We start from the raw sequence: 27,740 nt of genomic DNA on the forward strand, positions 1-27,740 counted from the left end.
AGTTTGTAGTTGTTTGCATTGCTTGGAAAGGCTCCAAATGTCTTCGCATGACGTCTGGGCATTTATGATTAAGAGGCTATCAAAGTCATTTATTTTTGTTTTGGAGAAGCTGTTTTATAAGGCATGCATCTATGTGTGTTTCATAAATGGCCATTCATTCAACTTTTACATTTAAATAATTTTCAGGTGCAAATACTGGTACATTCTAGACAACTTTTTAATTTATTTTTCATTATATTGGCTAGTATTTACCAGGCTGTAGTAATTATTTAAACTAAGTATTTGTGAATTTGATAGTATTATCCCGTAAGAATGTAGGAAGTGAGGAGGAAAGAGGAAGGGATGGAGACAGGAAGAAGGAAGAAGGGAAGGATAGATTTTTTTTTATCGTGGTAGCTATATAATTATATGTATATATACATTCAAAATGAAAACATATTCTCCAGCTTCCCTAATACTTGATTTGCTCTGGATAATGAATTCGACTGTGTGTTTGGGAGGACACTTATTGAATGATGAAATTTTAAAAACAATATGTAGCTATTTCGGTAACAGACTCCTTACTAAGCCATCGTTGGTTCTGAGAATAAACCTTACTATGGTAGTGACTCACTCTGTTAATGTATCTGGGCTGATGATTTTCTTTAGGGCTTTTTCCTCCTCTCTAATCACCAGTGAGATTCAGCTGAAGCCTGCTCCCATTGTGATAATTTTATCAGGTTTTGGGATGAGGTTAAAATAAACTGGGAAGGTTTCCATCTTTCTTTCTACTTGCATATTTTAAATTGCAAAAGAAATCTGTAATTTCAGAGTCGAAAATAACATCCATAAAATCATCTGGGTTTGGCAAATTTGGGGGGATAATTATCATCGTTTTCGATTTTATTCAGGGTGGATCGTCAACATATTGAGCCAGTTCGGGTTATTTATATATTCCACACAGACCATCCACTTCATCAAGGGTTGCAGGGGGAAGTAGCTCCTATTGTTCACCCTTGCAGCACCGCCAGTTAAAAAAGGTTTGAGTAAGAACATCCATTGCCTAGTCTAACAGCGTGACTGCAAAACTGGCTGGCCTGCACTGTAGCCTGCGATACGCAGACTGTTTTTATTTTATTTTAAAAATTACATTCTTTTATTTGTGCACATGTGTGTGAGAGAGAGAGTGAGAGAGAGTGAGAGAAAGTGAGAGGGAGAGAGAGAGAGAGAGAGAGAGAGAGATGGCATGTATGTGGTAGGCAGAAAACATCCTGTAGAAACTGTTTCTCTCTCCAGCATCTGGATTCTGGGGATCAAAGTCAATCCATAAAGCTTGGTAGCAAGAGCCTTTACCTCCCAAGCCATCTCACCGGCCCCCTGTCTTATTTAGTTTTAGTTTTGTTTCTTAAAAAGACAAAAATTTCAATATATTGTGATTATTTGAAGAGACATATATGCACAGATTGTGTGAGGATCAAGGTCATTGGGGGGCAATGAACATGTGTATCACCTAAACCATCAGTCATTTCTCTGAGGGCAAATATTCAAGCTCCTCCTTTCTAGTTATTTTGAAATGTACGGTGCCCTGCTAACTGTGCAGGGTATTAGAGCTTCGTGCTTGCGAAGACGTTTCTCCTCGTCTTCCACCTCTCCTTACTCTTCTCTGATGGCTAGTGTCAACTGTCAACATGACAGACTCTAGAATCGTCTCATCAAGGTGGGCCCCTGCGTGCCTGGAAGAGACTATCTTCTTGCTTGCCTTGAGGTAGGAGGACCCATGAGCACTCTCTGACAGGGATCCTGGCTTATAGAGATGGAGAAAGAGGGCTGGGCGGCAGGGCGGTTTGCACACATCTCTCTGTTTTCTGATTGTGGATGGGTTGTGACCAGCTGCTTCCCACTTGTGCTGCCTTGATCTCCCCGCTATGATGGGCTGCACCCAGGAACGATGAGCCAAAATAAACCCTTTCTCCCTAAGATGCTCTTGTCAGAATATTTAAAATTGCAACAGGAAAAGAAACTAAGATGTCGTTCCAGGATCCAGTGGCCTTTATGCACTTCCCTACATCTATGGTATCAGCTTTCTGAGATTCTTTACGTAAGTCCGTACGGTATTCTGGGTCTACCTCACTTAGTTTAGCATGGAGCATTCCATTTTGTTTCTCAACATCTTTCCCCATTCTACTTCAACAATCTTCCCCAATATTCTCTTCAATATTTATTCATTATTTGTTTTTTACAAAACTATGGAAATAATTTTTCTATAACAAGATAAACACATGAATTGAAAGCTATTTTTCTATTTTCAGTGAACATAAGGCTTTATGTGTTAGTTGCCTCTTGGATAGAGCTATGATTGCTATTGTTAGTACGTAATTAGTCAAAACAACATAAGCATGCCACAAAACTTTATAAATAATTACTAAACAAAACTCAGTGATTAGAAATGAAGCTTGATGAGATGAATGGGGTCATATTACATATTACTTTTATGTATGCATAACTACTTATCATTTGAATAAGACAGGACTTTCATCAATTGCATTCATGTATTCACAGAGCTGTGTAGCTAACAATCCAATTTCAGAACAGTTTCACCATCTTTTTCTTTTTCTTTTCTTTCCTTTTTTCTTTTTTTGGTTTTTCAAGACAGGGTTTCTTGTAGCTTTGGCGCCTGTCCTGAAACTAGCTCTTTTAGACCAGGCAGGCCTCGAACTCACAGAGATCCACCTGCCTCTGCCTCCTGAGTGTTGGGATTAAAGGTGTGTGCCACCACCTAGCCCAGTTTCGCTATCTTAATCCCATGCCATGCCTCTTGAAACTCACCTCAGCCTTTGGCAAATTGTAAAGTTTCTGCTTCCAGCCCCTGCCTTTGGCTTTTTGACCTTTCATGCAAATATGTTTTTTTCACACTTGTGGCTCTTCCATGAGTTTGAAAAGTTCTTTCTTATAGCCTTTTACAGAAAAACGATGTTTCCGAAATTAATCTTTATCTTGTTTTTATTTGTACTTGAGATATCTTTCAGGTAACAAAACAAAGATTTAAGTTTAATCCAGTTTGGGAATCTTTTTTTTTTTTTTTAGTTTTAGCCTTGGATGTAGAACACTCCTGTTTGATTCCTTGATTATTTATTGATTTTGTTTAGCGGGATCACTATATAGCCTAGGCTGGCAATCTGCTCAGGTTCCTCCTGCCTCTGCCCTGAGTGCTAGGGTTATAAGCATAAGCCACATCTCCATACTGGAATTCTGATGTAACAAGATTTCACTTATTGCTGTCACCTAGTTTTCTTTCTTCTTCATTATAACACGTACCATTTTTTTCTAGATATTTTTTGTGCTGAACAGCTTTCCTTCTTCCTTTCCAGAGGTTCCCAATAACAAGCAAGCTTTTAATAATTTTTTTGCTAAATATTTGGAATATATCCATTCCGTTCAATTTCATGAAGTTACTTTAAGGGTGAACGCATATTCATTCATCAGTGTGGGTAAGGCTAGCTTATAATTTGATTCTCCTATTCTTTGTATTCTTCTTTCTCGTGGTGGAGGGCACTGAGATTCTTAAGGCCTCGTTAAGTGAGAAAATGGCCCCTTTCCTGCTCCTTTTAAAAGTTCAAGAAGACTAACAGTATCCTTTTAAATAACCTGGAATTTTATTTGTTGGACAGATTTTAGACTATGGATCTGTTTCCCTAAGACACAAGACTGTATAAACTTCTATGTCTTCTTATGTGTTTTTTTTCCCCCAGAAATTAGGAGATTTTGCTGACACTTTCAAAAGCATTGAATTGCTTTCATTCATGTTGCTATGATCAATGTCACTTTCCAAATGAGCTGGACTATGCTGTGTGAGTCTTGCTTTATGAATATTATTTCTTCCTTTGATTTATTTTTAAAGAAATTATTTTTGGCTTTGTTGATATTCCTTATGTCAAGTTTCTATTAATAATCTACCTTTTATTTCAATAAAAGATGCTTCTATTTTCAAGATTGGGGCCTAATTCATTGATGAAAATCTTCATTTAAATAGTATTGGACGCCATACACGGCTCTATGTGTCATGTTAACCGTATTTATAAGTTGGCATGTGTGCTGGCAAGTTTTACGCCAATTTGAGCAAAGTATAGTCATCTGAGGGAGAACTTTGATGGCAAAAAAACAGGCTGTAGGCAAACCTGTAGAGCATTTTCTTAATTAGCGATTGATGGAGGAGGGCCAGTTTTTGAGGATAGTAGTACCCTTGGGCTGCTGGTCCTAGGTGCTGTAAGAAAGGAGGTTGAACAAGCCATTGGGAGAAAGCCAGTAAGAAGCACCCTTCCAAGTTCCTGTCCTCTTTGAGTTCATGTCCCAACTTTCTGAAGTGATGGACTCTGGATCTGGAAGAGTAAGCCAAATAGCCCCTTCCTCCCCAGCTTGCTTTGGTCTTGGTATTTCGTCACAGCAATAGTAACCCTAACTAAGACAATATGCAATGCCATGCTTTTATTTTCTAACTTTCTTGATAGCATCGTTAGGATCAGTGTGCTAATTTGAACTAATCCAGTAGATTTGTTTCTTAATTTCCTCATTTTCAGTCAGACGAGGCTTTGTTTTTGTTTTTATACTTTGAGGATTTTTGCTCCCATGTGTTTACATGGAGTCACAATCCATGCAGATGTGTCAGGTCTGACCTTGTGACCATTGCCGTATCCCTGGAGTGTCCCTGTGTGTTTGAAGGACCGTCCCGCACTTACATCATCCATGTTTGCACATTAAATCCCGCTCTCTCATTGTTAATGTTCAGCTTTCTACGTACTGGCTGGTGTTTGGTCTGCTGGTTTTATTATTAAGAGAACTAAAATCAAAACAAAACAAACTAGCAAACAGAAAACCCCTTTTAGTGTGGCTTAGTTTGGTGGGAGATTAGTCGGCCTTTCAGGGGTCTGCTTACTTTGCTTTACATATTGTAAGGCAGTATTGAATGGTGAGCTTAAAGTTTATCACTGGTGTGTACCATTTCACATCTGGTAAAAAGACTAGCTCTTTTCCTTAAAGACTAATTTGACAGAAAAGGGCCTAGGAACGCCGGTTTGGGGGAGCTGACAGTTGTGCGGCATATTTTTCTATTGTTTCATTTTCAGTAACTGAATGTGTACCCCTGATTTCATAGGTTTGGTTTCAGCTGCTTGCTGTCCCCCTTTATTCGGACTGACGTCATTCTCTCTTAACTGGGCTGTTCAGTCCATTCCTACTGCATGTAGCTATTAGTATTTTGTTTCGAGGTCTCCATCTCATTGAGTGCTGTATTAACTGCATGGTCTGCCTCACGGCCCCTTTTACTATCTCTTCCCTTCCTCTGGACTGAGTCTTCGAGCCACCTCTGTCTTCCCCTCTGTGAGTTTGAGAGCGATATACTCATTTGATTATTCTTATAGTGCTTAATCTCGAGGAAGAAACAAGTATTCCTAACTTATCAAAGCCTAGAACCAACCACTTTATTCTCCTTAAGGGAAATGCAAGAAACTAGAACACTCTCATTCCACTTAAGAGTTTTCACTTTTGATCATTGCATGCTTCTGTAATAGGCACAGTTTGCTCAGAAATTACATGGAGATGTAGATCAGAGAATTTCTTTTTCCGAAAGTCTATTGTTTCTTTCAGTTAACAGAGAAATGGGTGATAAAAGGAGATTTCCTTTATTGCTCCACCTTAGTTGCCTTTTTCTGAACAAACAGCTCATTTCAGGAATTTGCTATTGTTTTCAGTTGGCTCTGCCCTATCATTGATAGTCAGGATGGGTTACTTAGAACCCTGACTATATAAAGCTGGAAACTGGTATTTCTCTCATTGAATGCATAGTCTTTTGCTTGTATTATTTTTCAAATCCTCCCATCAAATTCTAGATCCTGTTTCTCTACTTGCTAGTCTTGCGACTTGCTTTGACAAATAATATTATAATTAGGTTCACTCTCTATAAGGGAGTGGCTAGAGGAGGATGTGAGACAATCCTACTGAAGCCACATTCCGGCAGCTAGGCCCAGCTAAGCCCACAGACAACCAGATACACAAATGAACCCAGTAGAAAGACCAGAAGAACCCAGAGAAGTCCACCTTACAGCATTAGCCTGCATGACTGCAGCCTAAACAAACAATTATTTCAGGCTACTGCATTTTGATGTTATTTGTTATCCAGCAAAGGCGGACTGATAAGTCCTTCCTCATTCAAAATTTTACTCTCGGAAGAAAGGAGGAAGGAACAGTTCGGATGGTTTTCAGGTTTGGCAGATTAGAATTCTAGCTGGGGGGTTGGGGGCTGGGGGCTGGGGGCTGAGGGCTGGGCCAATAGGGAGGCAATAATATGTGAGGAGAATATCACCCACATGCTAAAGCTGCCCTGTGTTAATGGCCATTTTTCTCAATTAGTAATTCTTGGAACAAAGTGCTCCAGCATTTTAAATCATTAGTGAATCACCATGGTGGTTTCATTTTGTGGGATATTGCTGGCCATTGTCTTGTTTTACTTAATGTCAAGTTCTTTGTTTGGTAATGCAGTAGCCACTAATAATACTAAAATTGCAGGAAAATGTGTTTTATTTACAGCTCGGGCAGGGGGAGGGTGCTCTGCATAAATAAAGCAGAAGCCTTACGTATTAGTGGCCTGGATGGTAGAAATTTGGACCGTATGCTGGGAGGGAGGAGAAAGCTCCAGACAGCTGTGTTCAACAACTGCGGGGGGAAGGGAGGGCGAGGATTATAAAAATGAAAGCTGATCCCTGAAGTATAAAACTGAGATTCTAGAAACAGGAATGAGAGACATGGAGGGGGAGATCTGTGTGATGTTTTGGCTATGATGAAGACAGGAAGTTTCAGGGCTTGTTAGTCATTGTCAGATTTGCCTGGATAGAATAAAATCAGAAGGAAGTGACACTCTGAAGCCACGCTAAGTGAGGACTGAGATCTGCCTAGATTCAAAATCAATTCATAATTTGGCTGCACTAGTCTACAAAATCATAACATACATTGCATTAGCGCTCTCCAGTACAGTAACGTTAATGTTACACATATTTTAATGGTATTTCTGATATTTCTGAAGGTGTAATTTAAATCAACATTTACATTAGAAACATTGATGATTTAACTAAAGGCAGAAGCACTTAGCTAAAATAATAATCAACATAACAGTATTCCCCAGAGACCATATCTAGGTATAAAAAGTACCACTAAGTCTGCATAAATATTAACGATAAAGCTTGATATAATTTTGCATGTGACTGTCCTCAGCCTTGACCTATTTTTTTCTTTTGAGTGACGGGTCTATTATTAAAGAATGCCACGTTAAAGCATTGTCATTTCACATTAAAAGGAAGATCACTGACCCTTCCTTATTTCTTTCCTCATTACCATGGTCTTATATCCTGAGAAGGAAAAGGAGTCTATTAGCACGCAGAAGAAAAAGGCTGAACAAAGACTACATTTGCCCATTCTATGAGGAGGGGAAAAAATGGTTTAACTAACACATAATTTGGGCAAAGGCAAATTCTTAGACTGGATAATCTAGACACAAGCAGAACATTACACAAAGCGAATTTACCCCCACCCCTTCTTAAACTCATACAGATCGCTCCCCCATCCAAACTGTACACGTGTCGGCTGGCAGGCGAGTACAGGTAATTGCCTCCAGGTGCTTGCCTGCAGGAAGTCATTGAAATTCAGTGCCAGCAACAGCAGCTTTCTCGGCTGCAAAATCTAACCTGCAGGAACCTCCCAGGCACAGGTACATTTCAGAACAGCAAAGGTAACGGGCTGCAGGGTCCTAGGCCCACAATGCCAGGCTGACAAGAAAACAGACAAAAAGGAGGAAGTGCTCGTTAACCAAAATTTAAGGTTAAAAACAGATGTGCCCTGGCTTTTAGAGAAGTTTTTAAAATGTTACTCCTTTCCCAGAGAAGATGGAAATTATGAGCTTAATTATGCTTCTTTTGAAGTTCTGCTTCCACACACAATCACTCTTTAGACTAATTTCTTGCTGAACAGTAAGCCACATTCTCTGGGCCCTCTGACTAGACACTGCTGGACAGCTGATTACAGGTGGCAGACCAGTAGCTTTTAATTTAATTCTCCCACTCAGGTGACAACACACATTTTGAGAGGCACAAAGCTACAAATGCAAACTACATATGAGTATACAATGTAATCAAAATTTAGTAGCGAGAACCAGGTCGGAGAAAGAATCTTCAGCTGACTGTGGGGAAAGCTAAGCAGCCCCCTTCTCTTATCTTTTAAAAAGGAATTTCAAAATGGAGATTCAGGAATGGGCATTGGGTTATCGCCAGAAGTTGCACTGCAGGTGAGATAAAAAGCCAGCCTGCTGGGGGCAGGGCGGTGGTGGCACACGCCTTTAATCCCAGCACTCAGGAGGCAGAGGCAACCGAATCTTTGTGAGTTCGAGGTCAGCCTGGTCTACCAGAGCTAGTTCCAGGACAGCCTTGAAAGCTACAGAGAAACCCTGTCTCAAAAAACCGAAACAAACAAACAAACAAAAACCAAACCAAACCAAACAAAAGCCAGTTAGACCTCAGGACCCTCTTCTGGTCCTTTGGTGACAGATCCTACAGTCTACCAAAGTTGAGAGAATGACTTCCGAGAGTCAGACACACAAGAGGGTACCATGGTCAGTAAGGTTGTGAGGTTGAATTTACAACTACATGCTGAAACGTCATTTTTTTCATCCTTTTGTAGTCTGAAACACACACACACACACACACACCAAGAAGTCTTTTCCGAGTAATTTGACTAGTTCATGAGGACAAATCTGAAAATACTGACCATAAAGACTTCAAAAGAAGTGTAAACCAGGCCAGCTTGCAGGGAATTTCCCAGTCAGTGCAGACGGGCTCCCAGCTCTGACTCAGCTACTGGGGTGCTATTCCTAGTGTGATGGAGGTTACCAGGATCTCAGATAAGAGGAAGAGAATTGGAGAAACAGCAACAAGAGAAAGCAGACAGTATGAGGAAGAATAAAAATCAAAAACTGCCATTAACATTCCAGAGTAAGATGTTTACAGGAAGAAGAAAAGGGTGTTTAGAAAAATATTAGGGAGGTGTCCTTAGATATTGAAGATAGAATTGTAAAAATGAAGAAATTCAAGGAATGTGTTAGAAGACACTATCGAGAAATTTTTTCAAATGAGAAGTGAAAGTAGAAAATTAGACAAGACAAGACAAGAAAAACAGTGGCAATGCCCCGGTGGTATAATGTCAGATTGCTTCCTGAAGGAACCCAGGAAAGGTGGGTAAGAAAATGATGGAGGTATAACTTGAAAATATTTTCCCCAAATGAAATAACACGATATTTTAAGCCAAACTTTGACCAAGAGAGCTGGAAATATAATAATAAAAATTGAGGTATGTCACTGTGAGATTTAGAATATGCAGATGAAGAGAATTGACTCTGAGCGCTGAGAAAAAAGACATCTCACATGAAGAAGGGAGATTCAGAGCATCTGGGAACTTCTCAACAAGCCAGAGATCATGGGTTCCGTTCCTTCAAAAGACTGGGCAAAAAGCCTTCCTATTTTAGAATTCTCTCTTCAACAGAAGTGTTAAGTTAAACCTGAGCATCAGATGGCGGTGATCTTGAAGGAGAAGTCTTCAAGAGTTTTGTTTTCCTTGACCCCTTTCCTGAGAAGGCCCTGGAGGGAGGACACACCCAAAACGCGGGGATAAACTCCAAAGGAGAAAGGCCTGGGTTTCACATACTGGCTGTCTGGAAGGGGAAGAGAGAAGGCAGCTATCAGGATGGCTATGAAAGGGTACCCCCAAACTAGCAAGTCAGACCTTAGAAACTTGGACAGAAAACTAGGCATGTTTGCTCACATTTGTAACTCAGGGGAAACTGAGGCAGGCAGAGTGCCACTTCAAGACCAGCTTGGACTACATAGTGCAATTCCATCACAAACAAAACCAGAGATGTTCCATAAGGCAAGGTTAATATTATATGCCATGAATTTAAGTGTATTGATGTGCTTATCTAATAGGATGAATTAATAAGTGCATACATATCCAAGTAAAAAATATAAATCAAGGGTTTCCTTTAGGAAACTGAAATAAGAGGAAACCATAGTAAGGTGTGCGGATTGGCTTGGAACCATATTCTCAGCGACATTCATGGTCATGGGGATAACACTAAAGACTGACTGATGACTCAGTCAAATGATGCTCCACAGGGGCACATGGGACGTGTGCTGGGGACTGAGAATGTGGAGGAAAGTGAGATCAGAGCTGTCTGAGAGTGAGACTTGAGAGTGAGATGTCACCTATAATAGCTAATATTCAAAAGTCAAAATTCAGAAGGATGCTTAGGTTATATTGAACCGTGTGCAAATACACACGACTGGCTTTAAAGAACTGACAGCTTTTGCTCCTTGAAATGAGAAACCAGCTGCATTTCTGAGAGATAGCATTTCATATCATATCTTACTATGACCGACGTCTCTAGCCCAACCTCCCTAGTGCTGTGGCACTTAATACAGTTGCTGTAAAATTATCATGTTGCTTTTACATAGCTGTAATTCTGCACTGTTATGAGTTATAATGTAAATATCTGATATGTAGAATATCTGATATGTGATCCATGTGAAAGGGTCATCCGACCCCCAAAGAGGTTGAGAACTGCTGCCCTCAACCTTCAATCATCTGGAGACAGGGACATGGAAGACACAGTGTAGAATGGTAACCTCTCTGACATGTCCGCATTGAACTTGAATAATGGAATATCTATTTACTACAAAATGCTTGAGGATAGAAAGAGTTACAACAGAATAAAAAAAAAAACTCTCTGGAATAGCAGGAAGCCTTTCTGGGATAAAAAAAAAGTACAAAAATAAGGGAAATGAACAGAATTGGAAAAGTTCTTGTATTCTGTCTTCGAAGACTATTGGATCAAGCTGCATTGAGAAACAACAGTTTTATAAATATCTTTTTAAATGGGGATGGGTAGGGGGTGGCTCATTCAGGAAGGTGCTTGGGTGTAAAAGCTTGAGAACCTGAGTTCAAATTTCTAGCACCCATGAAAAAATCCAAGCACACAGCACACACCTGTAACCCTAGTGTTAGGTGAATAGAGACCGGCAGATTCCAGCAGCTGTGTGGCCAGACAGCCTAGCCGCAGAAATGGACTTCAAGTTTGGTGAAACACCCTGCCTCAATAGACAAGGTAGAGAGAAAATGAGGAACATGCTCTATGTCGCCCTAACACGTATGAACTCAGGTGTATGTGCATTTGGAGGCACACACATAAATACACATAATCACACAAATTCTACATAAACCACATATAGAAAAAGAAAATAAATAAAGTTTCATTGTTTTAATCGGTTTAGGTATAAAGTACTGAGAATACATGTTGACAGAGGTTTCTGTCCCACCAGGTCCCACAGCCTTTCAGTCCCAAAGAAACACACAGACGCCTACATTAATTATAAACTGGTTAGCCTAGTAGCTCAGGCTTCTTATTAACTAATTCTTACATCTTATATTAACCCATTATTCTTGTCTGTGTTAGTCACATGGCTTAGTACCTTTGTCAGCAAGGCATTCTTATCTGCTTCCTCTCTGTCTGGGTGATGACTCTAGATTGACCGTTTCCTCTTCCCAGGATTCTCCTGTTCTCATCACCCTGCCTCTACTTCCTGCCTGGTTGCCCCACCTCTACTTCCTGCCTGGCTACTGGCCAACCAGCATTTTATTAAAATACAAGTAGCAGGATAAAAGACCATTGTCCCACAGCACTAGCCCGGCTAGCTCAGTCAGTAGAGCATGAGACTCTTAATCTCAGCAGTGTGGGTTTGTGCCCCACATTGGTCACCAGATAATGGCGGAAGATACAAAATCATCCCACCCTAGTTCAGTTTTACGTGTAATAAAGGGTTATTTATTTAGGGGAGACTCGCAGATCTCTGTCCTAGATCACAGTCCTCTGCAGGAACGGGGAACAGGAACAGAGAGCAGCAGCCAGAAGCAAGAAAGCAAGTGCAAGTTTTACAGCTGCAGTTATAGTATAAGAAACCAAGCCCAAGTGGGCTGGTATCTTAAAGGCTATTGGCCAAAGGAGCTCCCACAGCAAATCCATGTCTACCCCTTTCTTCTAGCACTCATTTTACTCTGGTGATAACAGTTTTGAACTGATACAATTGATGAAGCAGCATTGATCCATTATTACTACTAGTTCCTGGTTTAGATTAGAGTTACCTCTTGTGTTACACAGCTCAACCCAGTGCATTCAATGCATTGTTTCCACTGTTTCATCTAGAAAATTATTTTAATTCATTGTTTGGTGGTTGATCAGCACATTAGAAAGATTAAACCAACGTGTAGATTTCTGGATTTGTGTCTGTTTCTATCCAAGATTCAAAGCAATCATTGAAAGGACCGTGTGTGTGTGTGTGTGTGTGTGTGTGTGTGTGTGTGTGTGTGTGTGTGAGAGAGAGAGAGACAGAGAGAGAGAGAGACAGAGAGAGAGAGACAGAGAGAGACAGAGAGAGACAGAGAGAGAGAGAGAGAGAGAGAGAGAGAGAGAGAGAGAGAAAGAGCACATGCACACACGCGTGTGTACTACTTTTTGGAAAGTTTCTAATCTATAGGTGCTAACCATGTCTCAATGTTTTCTCAAAAAGCAATTCAAAACTTTTTCCTAATTTATACTAAGATGTAATGCTCTCGAAAATAATCACACAATTTTTGAACAGATAAAGTAGAAAGAGACAAAATATACACATTGATTTTGTTCTCAAATTGATGACTTACAGTGAGAGCCAGTACATCCAGCCTGGGCTCTAGGATGGAGAGGGACCTAGAACAGAAACTCTAAATGCTGTGACTAAAGACTACTGGAGCTTCCTCTAGGTCAGCGGTGCTATGTGGTTTTCACCATACCACCTTAAGAGGAAAAACTGTCAACTAATTAAGGAGTCCATAAGAAAATGGATTAAAGACTGCCTAAAAGTTGAGTTCTATAATTAAATTTTTATTATCACAAAGTACATGATTAGAAAACTTGTCTACAAACTGTAGATTCTTTAGCCTAGTTTGTACTCTACTGATAGGGTCCCAAACCATCTCTTTAGTAGTAGGCACTAAAGAGCAACAGGGTTTCAGGGGCAGGGTAGGAGGTAAACATTTGAATATTTCTCACCCAAACAGACAAAAGTAGATAATCAATAGAACATTACACATTTCCTTGGATGGAGAGTTCATAGCTGATATATAGAATTGGTTGTTAATTAGGAAGGAAGACATATGGGAGGGTATTTACAATAGATGCATGAATTGTCTATACCAGAATGGAGAAAAAGAAAATGCCGGTCATAACAACATTGAAGTGACAGGTGAGTAGTTAGAGCTGTGAGTTCACAGCAGCTTCTCCTAAAGATCCTTGTGCGAGAGTGTGTTTCCAGGGTAGCAGTACTGGTAGTGGGAAGAACCTTTATAGCGTGGGGCTTACTGTAACAAAGTTAGGTCACTAGGGGAGCTGCCTTGAAGGAAAGGTACTTGAGGATCCAGCTCTCTCTCTCCTCACCTATCTTTCTTGGCCACTATGAGGTGAGCAGCTTTGATCTGCCACACACAGTCCACCATGATGCCCTGTCTCACTACAGGCCCTAAAGCGGCAGACCAACCTACCATAGAATGCATCCTTCAAAGCTCTGAGCTAGATTGAATCTTCTCTCTTTTTAAGTTATTAGTTGGGTGTCATGGTTAATCATGAATCATCCTTCGGGGGGGTGGAAGACTCGTGATCTTTTGGTTGTTTTCTTGAGGGGTGTGCACGTGCATGTGTGTGTGTGTGTGTGTGTGTGTGTGTGTGTGTGTGTGTGTGTGCCTTAGCTGCTTTGTATAAAGTAACTGCAGGCCACTGCAATTCATTTGAAGTTAAAGAATCAATGGTTTGTTGGTGCTGCATCTCAGATCAGCAGTAAGAACCACAAAGTCAGCGCAACTATGTCATTATCTGAGAGGAGGCCAGCTTTCTGCATGGCCATATAGAGCACGGAAGAAAGGCAGGGTTCAAATGTCAAAGGTAAAGGCGGGCATTGGTCACAGGGGCAATGTGGAGGCAGAGGGAAGAGGGAAGGGAGGGAAAGAGCGAGGGAGGGAGGGAGGGAGGGAGGGAGGGAGGGAGGGAGGGAGGGAGGGAGGGAGGGAGAAGGGAGAGAAACACAACTGCAGGCAAGATGGATGGAGCCATGCAGGGGAACAAGGCCCTCATTAGGGAAGAGGCTGAAGAGAACGCTGGGCATGATCTGTTGGATCACACTGAGGTTTAAAATCTAGCTGCAGAGGATGGGCTTTGTAGAGTGAGGGAAGGGAGTCACAGGATCAAAGCATTATTGTAGGAGATAATTAGGGTGGTGTGCCTGGTTAAAAGAAGCTAGGCGTGTTTGGACTCTGGCCTTCTCTGCCAAGTTGATGTCATGGTGGACAACTGCCTTCTCCCCCCAGATCCCCTTAGAAGTTAATATTGGCAGCACCAGAGGGCCTTGGGAGCAACCTGCTACTGAGCCTTTTATGAAATGTAATAGAGATGTGTTTGCTTTTCATCTTTAGCTATCTTTTGAAGAAGACTGGGGGAAAAAAATTTACAATGTGTCACATTAGGTCTGTACAAATTTTCTAAATGCCAGAACAAAGCCTGGAGCTGGGGGGTGAGAAGGGAGGGGAGAGGGGGCCTGGTTCTGAGAAGAAGCAGGCTTGGAAGACACTGCTGGAGCTGAGGTCAGAACTGCAGGATGTAGGCGGCTGTAAAGAGATAATTCTGATTGCAATTAGTCAAGAAATCTAAATTCAAGAAGCCAGGTGTTGGGGCAATAAGGCAAAAGAAAGTAGTATTTCTCAGCTAAAGATGAGAACACTTGTAAATATTAATAGAAATAATTATAAGTGGGTTTGAGGGCAGATGTCTCATCACGTTCCTATAATCTAATGTATGTATTCATTCTTAAGGTTAGGAATAAGCTATTTACTTCAAATGAAGAAGCCAAAAAGGAAAAGGAAACAGCACAGAGGAATGGCAAGTAGGTACAAGAGAGGCAATAGAGGCTTCCTTAAAAGGGGACCTGAGGGCTGGAGAGATGACGTAGCCACTAAGCAGTTCATGCTTACAGGGATTATGGGTTCGGTTCCCAGCTCCCATGTTCGGTGGATTGTGATTACAGCTCTAAGGGATCCAACACACACACACACACACACACACACACACACACACACACACACACGTCACAAAGGCTGAAGGAAAAGGTCTTTAATTAGATATTTATGCAAATAGGTACTTCCAGATCATTTAACGAGCACACTGCGCTCCCCTGTAGGTCTCTAGGAAGCAGGTCATCATTACAACCTATGTTACCCATGAGGACAATGCAAAGTGTTTATTAACATATTTCAGCTTAGGTTGCCAATCAGCAATGTTTCTGGTTTGGAATTTGGCCGTGGAAGTGACATCAAGATATCTTCCTCTTTTCTATACCATCTAGATTAACATAGCAGACTGCTCCTTTTTACTCAGTTGTTACTCAACTGGTCAATAGCACATGCCATGGTCTCAACATTGCCACATATTCTGCTCTCCCCCCACCCTGCTCCAAAGCAGGGAAGCTTCAGGAAAGTGTCAATAGCAAGAATACCAACCACACTGTTCAACTCCATCCTGCATTTCTAAAGTCCCTCAGAATTTCTTAATCACTTTTTAATTTTATTTTTAGTATTTGTATGTTTGTTTTTGTAGTGCTGTGGATCAAACCCCAGGGTGTAGGCACATTAGGCAAGTAGTCTACCTACCGAGCTACATCCCAGCCCCCGATTTCTCAGTTAAACACTTCCTATTCTAACTCAGGGAGGCTTCCCAAGAGTTTGAGAGCAGATGTGATTAGACTCCGAGGCGAAAGACTGCGGACTGGCCTTTGAGGGTCATGAACCATGAACTACTGTCATAACATTTGTTGGTTGGGAAATGTCGTGTTTTAAAAATTAAGATAATCTGAGACTTTTTGAGAAGAAATCTTAGAGGTTTTAATGAAAAAAACTTGCATGATTTATTTTTCTCATTGTATCCAAATGGGTACAGGATTATCAGTTATTCAGACTTGAAACGCCCAAAGAATGCATGGTTATTGAGACAGTAGAAAAATATTTTTGGAAGAACCATTCCCCTCTTGTACATCGTCTTGCTAAAAGAGGACTATGCCCTTAGAAGTGTAAAACATCGGATGAGATATAGGTAGACAACTTTTGCCTTACTTTCCTGGAAGTTGCTTTATTTTGTTCGCTGTGTTGGACTATGGGACTTTCTGAGAGAACACTGTCAGCAAACTGTTGTACTATCCCAGCCAGGGAAGGGGGGGGGGACTGTTGTGACTCTCCCGTTACTATGTTACTATGCGAGGGATAGGATTTTACAACCAGAAGGTTCCACAGCGGTCAGAAACCACAGTTGTATTAGTAGCAAGTCGAAGACAAATGTGTGTATGTCTTGTTACTCTGACTCTGAGCACGCCATACTGAGACTGTGCCAAGATTTGCTGCTTGCAACAATATTCTTTATAATTACCAGCCTTCGTGTGTGCACTCCATTAGTAGCCAAAAAACCCAAAACCAAACCAAAACAAAAAGACCTTTCAAATAAAATCTATACTGTCTTTAGGTTAGATAGCCATCTGGCAGGCTGACCCCTCCCCCCACCCCAACCTTATGTCCTATTTTAACCCTTGTTCTCTTTATTTTATCATCTCCCATGAATAAACTTCCACCTCCTCTTGCAGAAATTAAAATAGCTGAAAAATTTAAAAGTATTAGAAACAGATAAACACTGTCCACGAGCCATGACTGTCATGTCATTGGTGGCTAGCCTCTGTCTTCCCTCCTTCAGCTCATCTCGCTAATGGAGAGTTAGCCCTCCTTTCATTTTGTCACTTCTTCCCGTAAAACTCTTGTTCTCCAAGTTGACTTTGATTTTCTTGGTTTCCTTTCTCCTAATACCCAAAGACATTTTGGCATAATTTGAATTACCACAGTGGAGGAAGTGGGGAGCCAATTAACCCCAAGTCACAAACTCATAACCGTGGCTTCTCTAAACAGAAGAATTGACAAACTAGTACAGAATAATACAGTGGAGAGTTAGGCAAAGGGAAAAATTGATGACTGAATGGTTGTTTGCCTGAAGCAATTCAGTTGCAAAAATCTGATTCAATGAGCAGGCATGTGGGAAAGGCTTTGTAGAACCCAATATTGAGAGTTAGAAACTGTTGGCTTGGGAAGTTTAAGAAAGGGCAATCTCAGCGAGATCTAAAGACACCGGGAGTCCTATGGATGTACATTCCAGCAGCTGTGCTGACTTTTCAGCCGACCTGAGCAGATCTTGTCTGCTGGACCTGGGATCTGAGGCCCTGAAAGAATGGGGTGGACCACTGTCCAATGCTGTGAGCAACCTCACTTCAGTTTTAGAGAAAGCATCATCTAAGGAAGGTTGTTTGAGTTCAGAAAGACATGGTGAGAAAAACATAATCAGAAACATGTAAAATAAATGTAAGTAAGCACATGCTAAATACTACCAGAACAGCCCTTTCCCAGAACTTTCTGAGGACAGGTCAACTTAAACACAATTGCCTGGTGTGTACTATAGATTCTAGTAGTGAAAGCAAGGCAGAAGGCCATATCCAGATTCGGGGTACACTGACCCCATTGGATTCCAGAGCTATGTTCTGACATCCATCAAGAATAAACATCTCATAAATCTAGTGAAAATGTGAATGATTGTCACAGGGAGCATGGAATCTCATCCAAGAACAATCCAGGGAACCAATGCACCTGAGGTAAAAGGCCTTTGCCTTTCTTCCAGGAGCCTCTCTTACCTTTCCACAAAGCATTGCTCACCATGGGGCATTCTGATCACGTTCCTGACACAGCAGTGCAAGCACTAGGAAGTACTCATGGCCTCACGGTCTCCTTCCATTCCTCATTAGGAATGGGTTTGCTTTTTAAAACCTCTTTTATCCAACAATTAGAGCAACCCAGAGAGAAAAGGTGACGCATGTGGGTTGAATTAGGTGGGATCACCACACACACACACACACACACACACACACACACACACACCCTTTAAACTTTTATTCACAGTGAGTTTTTTTCTTACTTTTTAATGGACAAACGCTTCCTCCATTTTTTCTTTTGGCATCTCTCCATTTCTCTTCCGTTCCCACAAAATGCTAAGCTACTAAAACTCTATCTAAACGCAGTAGGGAGAACTTTTGTTTCTAAAATGGAGAATGAAGATTATGAGCAAGCAAAAGGCAAAACAGTGGCTGGTGAGAACCGGCACAGAGCGTAAGGGAAAGCATTTGGGAGGAGCAGGACAGTCTGCGAGTTCTCCACTCGAGTTCTCTCAGTGCTTTGCTGGTGACAGTGTCTACTTTGGGACCATTCTGAATTTCAGCAGCCTCCTCTGCAACCTGAATGGAGCTCTTCAAGACCTGTTAGATAACTCTGAGTCCAGAAATGGAAGTTTAGACAGATGTTTATAAAAGGATGATGTGAGAGGAAAGAGCTCATTTATATTGATGGGAAGATGAACAGCATTCAGATTCCAGTGTTCTCCTGTTCCACAGACGCTTGTTCCCACATTGTTCTAGGTGGGAACCAAAACAGTGAGGGACTGACCAGCTCCACTCATTCCAAGCCCTGTATTCTCATTTTGTTTGTTTGCGACAGGGTTCTCTGGGTAGCCCTGCCTTACCTGGAGCTAGCTCCCTATACCAGGCTGGCCTCCGACACACAAAGATCTGTCTGCTTGTGCCTCCGGAGCGATGGGATTGAGGTCGTGCATGCCTACGTCCCGTTTAGGCCCCTGTATTCAAGGACTGAGAAATAATATGCATGGAAACCAATTAGATAATTCTAGTATGTTAGATAATACAAGAGAAATTAATGGTGTGATAAGACAGAGTTTGTGTATGGGAGGAGATAGGCAGCCATTAGATAGGATGATGTTTAACTTACATGTATTCAGGAAAATGAGGCCCCCCCCCTTGGTCATTTGGCAACCCATAAAAGAGATTTATTTACCATTGTACCTGTATACACAGAGGGATTTCCATGAGGGGGTTGATATCCTTTCTGAAGAATGTTAAGGTGTAGAGTACACAGCCCTAGTTTAAGAGTAAACCTGGTGCGGTGGCACACACCTTTGATCCCAACACTCAGAAGGCAGAAACAGGAGGACCTCTGTGAATCTGAGGCCATCCTAGCTTCCCTATGGAGTTCCAGGGCAGTCAAAACTACTTAGAGAGAACCTATCTCAAAACAACCAGCCAACAAACAAAAAGAGTTTCTTAGTAGTAATTTTTCCCAGTAGCAGAAGTCTAGAAGAAAGTCCTGATCTTTTTGAAAGCAGGTGACACCCCCTTTCTAGGTTGGCATAAACTCCACTGTTCAGCATCCCTTAATAAAACAAAACAAAACAAAACAAAAAACCTCCCACCTCATCGTGGCCTAAAGATTAAACAGTCTTTAATCCCAGCACCTAAACAGAGGCCAGAGGATCTCTGTGAGCTCTAGGCCAGCCTCGGTTACATAGTGAGACACTGTCTCAGAGGAAACAAAAGAACCTCAAAATAAAACTCTTGCAAGCCACAGGGCTGATTGTGCCTTTCACTCCCCTTGTTCAGGAAAGCTACTGGCGGGGAGACTGTATATGGAAACGGGGACTTTATAAGCAATTGGAGTTAAAATGATATCATAAATGCGAGCACTCATCCCATGGGATTAGTGTTACTTTAGCTCATAGTTTAAGGGTGGGGTCCATCTTAGAGGGAAAGACACTGAAGCTGTGTTAGTGGCACTGTGCAGCCAAGACCCCTTACCATCATACTGCTCTCAGAATAGAAGCCAGTAGAAGGTAGGTAGCAGGACCAGCTGCGAAAACCTTAGGCTGCTCTTAGTCACTTACTTCCGCCAGCAAGGCTTTACCTTCTAAGGGTTCCACATGGTCCCCAAACAGAGCCACCAGCTGGAGACCAATACTTAGACTCATGAGACGGCATCTCATCTTCCATTGGAATTGTCCTTATAGGGAGAGTGGCCAGAGCTGTCACCTTTTCTTCCTTTTCTCTTCCATGCATACAATCCACACCCAGAGAGGCCACATGAAGACTCAACCAAGCAGGCAGCCATCTGGAGACCTGGAAGACAGATCTCAATAGAAAGGAATCTGCTACAAACTTCATCTTGGACTTCCACCCTCCAGAAGTGGGAGGGAATAAATGCATACTGCCTAAGATCTCCGGTCTATGATAGTTTGTTACATTGGGCGAGCAGACTGATACAGTGTCTTAGATTGTTCTACTTATTGCTACATAATGAGATCACAGGTCAGTAGGGATTGGTTATGTAGAATGCTGTTTACCTATTCCTCATGCTTCTTCAGGACACAGTTCTGAGAATGGCAGGTAGTATATCTATCAATCACAACCACCCTTCTTCCAGACTGTTTAACAGGTAGTGCACCAAATAATATTCTAATGAATATTATTATTCATTATTATAATATTATTATATTAATGAATCATACTTAACATTAAACTAGGCACTTTCCAACGGAGCCAGCAGTGTGAATCAAACAAATGCAGAGGGCATTATCCTTCTCAAAATTAGCTGCGTTCAAACCCAAACACATTTTCCCTTCACTCCTTCCAGCCTCAACTATCCCAACAGCTACACTTTTATGACATCATGCACCGATTTCTCAAAACCTGAATAGCTGTAGATTTCTAAACAAGGACTTCTTTTCTGCTCCGCAGATGCAGAATATTATAAAGTTATTATAGTCTATTTCCCATAAAATACAGCCTTGATAGCTTTTAACCATCCGAATGTTCTCTGGCTCCCAACCATGAATGTACCATGCACTAACTCCATGACTCCTGGAAGGTTACTTAACATTTTAGAATGAAGGAGAAGTGGGAAAAGGAAGGGGACCACCACCCCTCCCACTCTCAAGACTGCAGCTAGGGTGACAATTGCTGTAGTCTTTGTCCCTAGCTCCCATATCTATCCCAAATCCATCAGCCACAACAACTTTGCTTAAAAAGACCATTCTCCGTCCAGATGTCTCCAACCGGCTACCAACTGCTTGCAGTATCATGTCTTAATTCCTTCCAAACGATGAATGAGTTGGCTCTTCTTGAACTGCCTGGTGCCAGTTCATTCTGACTACCTCACAGCTACTATTAGAAAAGCCTACCGGTTCAGCCCAGGTGCATGATTTCTCCCAACTGGAAGACGCTCCCTCCCCATCTCAAGAGTGTCCTAATTTGGGTATCATTCATTCCTTCAGTCACCAGGACTCTCTACTGCAGAAGGGAAGCAACCCCTCACAGTTCTCTCCTCCTCTAGCTTCTCTGGGCTGGAGAACTGTGCTTATCTTACTGGCACATCTTGAACTTTCCCTCAAAACTCTACTGAGGATTCCCCCTCTTCTGGAACTGTTTTCGGATAGACCGTCCCTCCACCCAAAGATCGCTCAGCAGTCATATAAATAACCCGGTGTAACTTTAATTGGTGCCGTTTATAAGCTGTGGCTTATATCTTTTCTCCCTCCAGGTATTTTTCCATGTGTTGGTGCTGTCTCCATTAATTTGTAAACTCCCAGAGGGCAAAGCCTAAACACGGCCTGGTGCTGTCATAAAGGGCATGTGCCAGGGAGGATGAACGAGAGGCCGCGCCTTTTCTTTAATACTAGCCCCCTCTGTTTCTGACTTTCAAATCACCTTTCCTCAGTGACGACTGAGACTGGAAACTTCAAATAAAATATATATCCAGATTGAGCTAGGGTGCAGATAAATAAAACAAAACCGAGAGTTACAATCTTTTCTCAACAGAAGGGGGAGGGCATGCAGGTATTTTGACCCATAGGGGAATCGGTAGTGTATTATTATAGTGTCTCATCTTGGGAGTTGTATTCTTGTCTCTTCAAGGCTGCAGGAATATCTCAGAGAGAAAATAATATCCGCTTCCAAAGCTGAGCTCTAAAAACTGAACAGAGCTTGGAGAAACATCCAGACGATCTCATTACAAGTTTGTACTGTGAGTGGAAGGAAAAAGAATGTAATCTGGGAGACCTCCTCTGATTCGAGCAGAAAAAGCAGCACTGTTCTGAGACCAGGATCACTAGCTGGGAGAGCCTTCTTCAGCTCAGGTGAGGAAGGGAGTCTGCCAAGGTCCTTTCCTAGCCTGGGTTAGAGCTGGGGATTCCGTCCTCTGGCCACCTGCTGCGCTGGCTGCTTGCTGCACCCACAGTGGAGAATATCTGGCTGTCACCAGGCGCTGAGCACAAGGTATAACCCACGTAGGCGGTTCACCAGATAACATCAAAGCTACAAGCAGGGGCCAGAAAAGGGGGGTGGGGGGGCAGCGCAGCGAGAGAACCAAGCGCCTCCCCCAGCGTTTCCTCTCACGCCCACTTCCAACCTAGGAGGCTTTTGGTTTCTGCTTTTGTTGTTTTTAAAATGAAAAGTTGAACCCAGGAAGCTTGGGAGCAGACTTTTTGCCTTGCAGTTCGGTAAGTTTTCTCCCCTCAGTTCTTTTGTCTGCTTGGCTTGGGAAGAGCTGGGTCGTAGGGGACAGTTGCTGCGGAGCTTGCAGGGAAGGGTTTGTAGTTGGGTCGCCCGAAGTGGGAGGTGAGGGGGAGGGGAGGGGACTCGTTGGTGGACGGGAAAGCCCAGCATGCAGGGTGGAGGGGAGGGACTGGCGGCGTGACCCAGGGCCAGCGGGAGGAACCTCCGGGATCTCCGCGTGGCGGTGGCGCTGGTGGCTGCACGGGGCGGAGGGCCGGAGCGCCGGAGCCGCGGGGCCGCGCCAAGGGGGAGCCCGAGCCAGGCAGCACCGGGTGGCCGCGTGGGAACCCAGGTTGGGAAGAAGCGGGCGTAGCGCGGCATTGACGGGGCTCTCCCTGAACTGTTCAACTGGAGAAATATGGTCAGAGTCCCCACAGGACCCTACTTCTCCCAAGGGGAGCAACATAGACATTTACATGGCCCGCTGGGTAGAGACAGAGGGGCCCCTAGGAACCTCTCTGCCTCTCCTAACCTAGAACCGTCACCCGGATCTCCCTTGTTCCAGGATTTTTGACAGTTCAAGCTGAAGTTTACCACTCACTAGCCGGGTTCACACATCCAATTCCGTTTATTTGCAATATTCCGAGGACCTATTATTTACAAAACAAGCCGTAACAAGCTATTTATATTTCCCCTGCATTCTGGCATGAAAGAAACCGTGTTTAGAAAATTCAGAAAACTTACCAGGAAAGTGTTCTGTATTATCTGTCTCAGAGACAAATTTTAATACCTGTTTGCTGATCAAGAAAATATAGTGAAATGGCAATTCAAAATCAGATATGCAGTTTGTTCAAGCGTTCAAAGCGTTGCTATATCCCGAAGACACACTGGGTATGTCAGTTGTGTTCAGTGACTATTGAGTCAAAAAATGCAGCCTGGCACTTAGCTTTTGTTTTTCCGTTCCTAGTAACACAAACTCGACTTACAAAGAATGTGTCTTTACCTTAACACATTAGTTCACATCTGACTGTGTGTGTAGCTTTAGATTCAAACAGCCCAACTGGGGGAGGGGCGCCACATTACGCGTTTTGTGAATCTGACCCATTGGGTGTTTCATTTAATAAAATAGACGCTAGCTCAGTGAAAAATTAAAGTGGCATTATTTCATTGTAGGGCTAACAGGACGTTACCCACCATCTGAACTTTCTAGTTGCATGATCTTTGCTCTATGACCAAATTTACTTTTTTGTAGGCATATTTTCCCCTTTGCAAAACATTATTTTTGGCTCCAAGCTTGCCATTACTGAGTATTCCATTTTTAATCATTTCCATTCTGGGGCTTTGAGCTTTTCTTAGCTCGAATGAGTTAGAGGTAGGACTTCCTCAGGGGATTTTAGGGGTCAACCGTTAGCAGGAACGGCCTAGACATCTTTATGAAAGCCCAAGGGAACAAAACAAGTTTGCACAGATGGTCAGCTGTTAGTAGGCGTATGGTCGTTTAGCAATGAATATTTTTGTTTTGCGTCTTTTTTTTTTTTTTACACGTTTTTCTCTCCAACTTTGAGGTGGCCCATTAAATCAGTCACTTCAGCCGGCTTTTTAGCGGCTGTGTGGAACTTTTAAATTCAAACTGCTACCAATCTTTATGTCTAACCTTGAAAACCTGCTTCCTTCCCCAGACTCAACTCTCCTGATATTTCCAGAAGTTTCCAGCCCCCTTTCTCTAACGCTTTCTAGCAGCCGGGGGTCAAACTCTGGTTTGTAATAAATTAGTCTGTCTTCCCTTTCACTCCCCCAGAGGTCCAGAAGCCCGCTGGGTGGCTCCGCCCCGCACCCCCCTCCTCTGCTCCAAAAGTTCCCTAGCGGGTTAGTTCCCAGCTGTCAGGCAGGCAAGGAGGGGTTAACTGCGCTCCCGGCTTGGGCTCTGGGAAGCACCGGCTCTCTCCGGAATAACCTTGGCTTCCCTCGGTCTTTTAATAGAACATCCGCCACCAAAAGAGTGGTTTCAGTTCAGGGCTTAATAACAGGTCCCCCCCTCCGACCCTCCAAATCAACACCCCGCTTCTCTCTCTCTTTTTTTTTTAAAGTTATTTTTCAAAGTTAATGAGTTTAAAGTTTCACAATGATTTCCCCTTCCCTTTACGTGGAGCTGAGGAAACCCCCTTGGGGTCCCCCCTCCCTCCCTCCCTCCCTCCTTCCCTCCCGGGTCCTCCTCCTCCCGACAAGGGCCAGGGCGAGGGGCGGGGCTGGGAGACACCATGACGTCACCGGGCCGGCCCACATCCTGCTCTAGAAAGTCAAAAGACGGTAAAGAGAATCGGGCGCCGCCCGGCCCCGCCCCTCCTCCCGGGCCAACCGCCCCCGACTGCGGCCCGGCCGGGCTTCCCCCGGCCACGGAGCCCCGCCTCCTCCACCGCCCCGCCCCGCCCCGCCCCTCGGGCCGCGCCTCCTCCCGCGTCCTGGGTCCCCGCGGCGGGGCCTGCGGCGGGCGGGCGGGCGGGGCGGCAGGGGCCCCGGGCCGGCTTCACGCGAGCCCGCCCTCCCGCCGCAGCCCCCGCCCCGCCGCCCCCGGGGATCCCCTGCCGCCCCGCCCACGCGCGGGGGAAGCCGCCGACCTTCGCCCTGGTCGCCCTCGAGCTGCCAGCCGTCCTCACGGACACCCGGGAGAGGTAAAGGCCAGCCGCTCTCCTGCCGGGTCCCACCCGGTCCCTCCCGCGCCCTGCTCGCGCCTCGGTGCCGGTCGGCTGCTGGACCGGGCGCGGCAGGGACGGGGCCGCGGGAGGAGGTTTTGCTTGTGTCCCGGTTGTCAAGTGCAGCGCAGCTCCCGACGGGTGCGGGCCGGGCGCGGTGGTGGGGGCGCTGCACCCAGGAGAGCGCAGCGCGGGGGGCGGGGGCCGGGACCACCTCCCCCTGGCGGGCGGGCGGGCGCGCGGGTATGCGTGTGAGTGTGTGCGCGTGTGCCGGCGCCGACCTTGCGGAGGGGATGCTGCGTGCGGGAGCCGCTTGCCACTTCAGCGGGTCCTGGCCGCACAGGCGGCGGGAGCTGTGGTCCTGCGAGCCCAGCAGGTACGGAGGGCCGGTCTCCCAGTCGCCACCGCTGCTTCTTGCAGGAGGACTCGGCTGGGCTGCGGGAGACCAGGCCGCGGCTTCCGCACCTCCCGGCTTTGTGGCTCGCTTTCCCTTTCGTTCTTTGCCCGGAGTGCCTGTTTACTCCGGGTCACCTGGGTAGTTTCTCTCCGGGTAGGGCGCGCGCCCGCCGCCGGTGGATGGGGGGAGGCGGTGGGCAGGGGCGCGGGGCTGCTGGGGCTCGCCGCGGGGTCGGGCTCCAGCAGGAGTTGCGGCTAGAGAGGGGAGGGGGCGGCGGTGGCTAGGCTGGCGAGGAGGAGTCTCAAGGCTGCCGCGCTCGCCTGCTCTGTCCTCCTCCTCCTCCGGCTCTCTGCATCCACTCCAGGCTCCTTCCGGAGCTGGCACTTCCATTCCCCCTCCTTCTGGCATGCGAAGCGCTTTGTTCAGTGCAGCGTTGCAGAGGGGTTTTCCCAGGCTCCGCCCTCCACATTCATTCATGTTTTTTCTCCTTGCGACTGTCTTTACGCTTTTTGATCGTGTCCTGTTTTTGCACCTTGTAGTATATATTTCTTTCCCGAAAGAATGGTTGCTCACTCCTCCTTGTCGCTACGGTGCTGTCGTCTTTGATAATAACCACTTCTCCACCTCGGATTTAAACGTGGGCTGGACAGCTAGGGACAGGGGGTGGAGGCTGCAAAACCGGGTCGTCCAAAGCTGTTACAGGTTGGGAATTTGCATATTCTACATTTATGCTTGGGAAGCTGATGGGGGTCACGTGATCAGCTTACAATCAGAGTTTACGCTTTGAAAACTTCCTAATATTGTGACCGCTTAGAAGCGTTCGTTTTAATAAGGAACGGAGCATTCATAGGCTTTATCTTTTAAATTCTCTGTGCAGTCGGAACCTTCTTGAGGAGCACTATCTTTTGTAGGTCATTAGCTGGTGCTGCAAGAGGCATCCATCGTTGACCATCGTGTTTCATATTCTTCCTCCTGCATTAGGTTGTGAACAGTTTGCGCTATGCCTGAGCCGACTAACAGCCCTGTTAGGAATACAGCCGCAAGCAAGTTAATTGTAGCCGCTTTTTCCTTATGCGTTTTAGCTAAAGTGAAAGGATACATTTCTAAAACCTTATTCTGGGATATTAGACACATTCTTTCCCTTAGAGGCGTTCTTCCCGGGAATTAATATTTCAGCGTTTTTGTGAGGCAGGCAATGCTTCTACATTGTTTAGCTTAGTCCTTATAACAACCCTTCTGAGGTAGATAATGTTTCCTGGTGTAGCTTGGGAAATCTGATCTTTTCAGAGAGGTTAAGTACCTTGAACAAGGCCACACAGTGTGGGGTAAAGCCTGGGCTTGAACCCAGTCTGGTTTGATTCCAAAGTACGTCCTCACAATGATTTGCTGTGTCATTCATCCCTTTGTGAGGGGGGTGTCTAGAGTAGGTAAGTGTTATCTTCTCTGAGGAAATGGGCACCGAGTCATGTGGGGCCACATTCCATAGTTAGTTACTGATCTGAGGCAGATTTCATAACCTCTCCCAAAACTACTTTGTTTTAAATATAAAATGGATGAATTAGAGCTGTTGTCCCAGTTGTTAGGATTAAATTAGGTGATAAGTAGAAATTCTACATTAAAACTAGTACCCTAGTACCCACGAAATGTTCCCTTGTGCTGAGTGTAGTAATAGATAGGAAAGCTTTTAAACAAAGCATCCTTAGTCTATTCTTTCTGTTTGCTTAGTAATTAAACTTTGTTTCACCTTTAGTGCCAACATAATGGGCTTTGCTTATCAGCGTTGTTGCAGGAAGTTAAAGCTAAAATTTTAACAGATTGTTGAGAAAGAATCCAATGGAAGAGAAGAGAACTCAGGTTGCTGGTTTGGGCATATGGGTGGTTAGGTTTCAGGCACATTCAACCTTTTGACATTGCAACATAATGTCATGGCTCAAGAACCTTGCAACAGAGTTACACAAAGGACAAAAGAAATCTTGTAATGTTTTAAATAAGTTTGCCATTTTGTATTGGGTGGAATTCATAGAGATCCCCAGTCAAACTTGGTTACTGCCCATGGGGTGTAGGTTGGACCTGCCTGTTGGATAATTATATATT

At 44.0% G+C, this 27,740-nt stretch overlaps 1 protein-coding gene across 2 annotated transcripts in view; it reads left to right on the plus strand.

Annotated features, from left to right (window-relative positions):
• The first annotated feature begins 22,450 nt into the window (after nucleotides 1–22,450).
• Nucleotides 22,451–27,740, plus strand: part of Hivep1 (HIVEP zinc finger 1) — a 135,112-nt gene continuing 129,822 nt past the window's right edge. The window contains exon 1 of one of the 2 annotated variants that reach the window (XM_048419638.3): nucleotides 22,451–22,564. The gene's annotated coding sequence lies outside the window, so the exon portion shown is untranslated. Of the gene's footprint in view, nucleotides 22,565–25,087; nucleotides 25,229–27,740 lie in introns of those variants that run through there. The other variant, XM_085699421.2, reaches the window with a different exon arrangement.

The sequence above is a fragment of the Myodes glareolus genome, chromosome 14, assembly GCF_982192425.1.
Source record: "Myodes glareolus chromosome 14, mMyoGla1.1, whole genome shotgun sequence".
Taxonomy (NCBI): Eukaryota; Metazoa; Chordata; class Mammalia; order Rodentia; family Cricetidae; genus Myodes; species Myodes glareolus.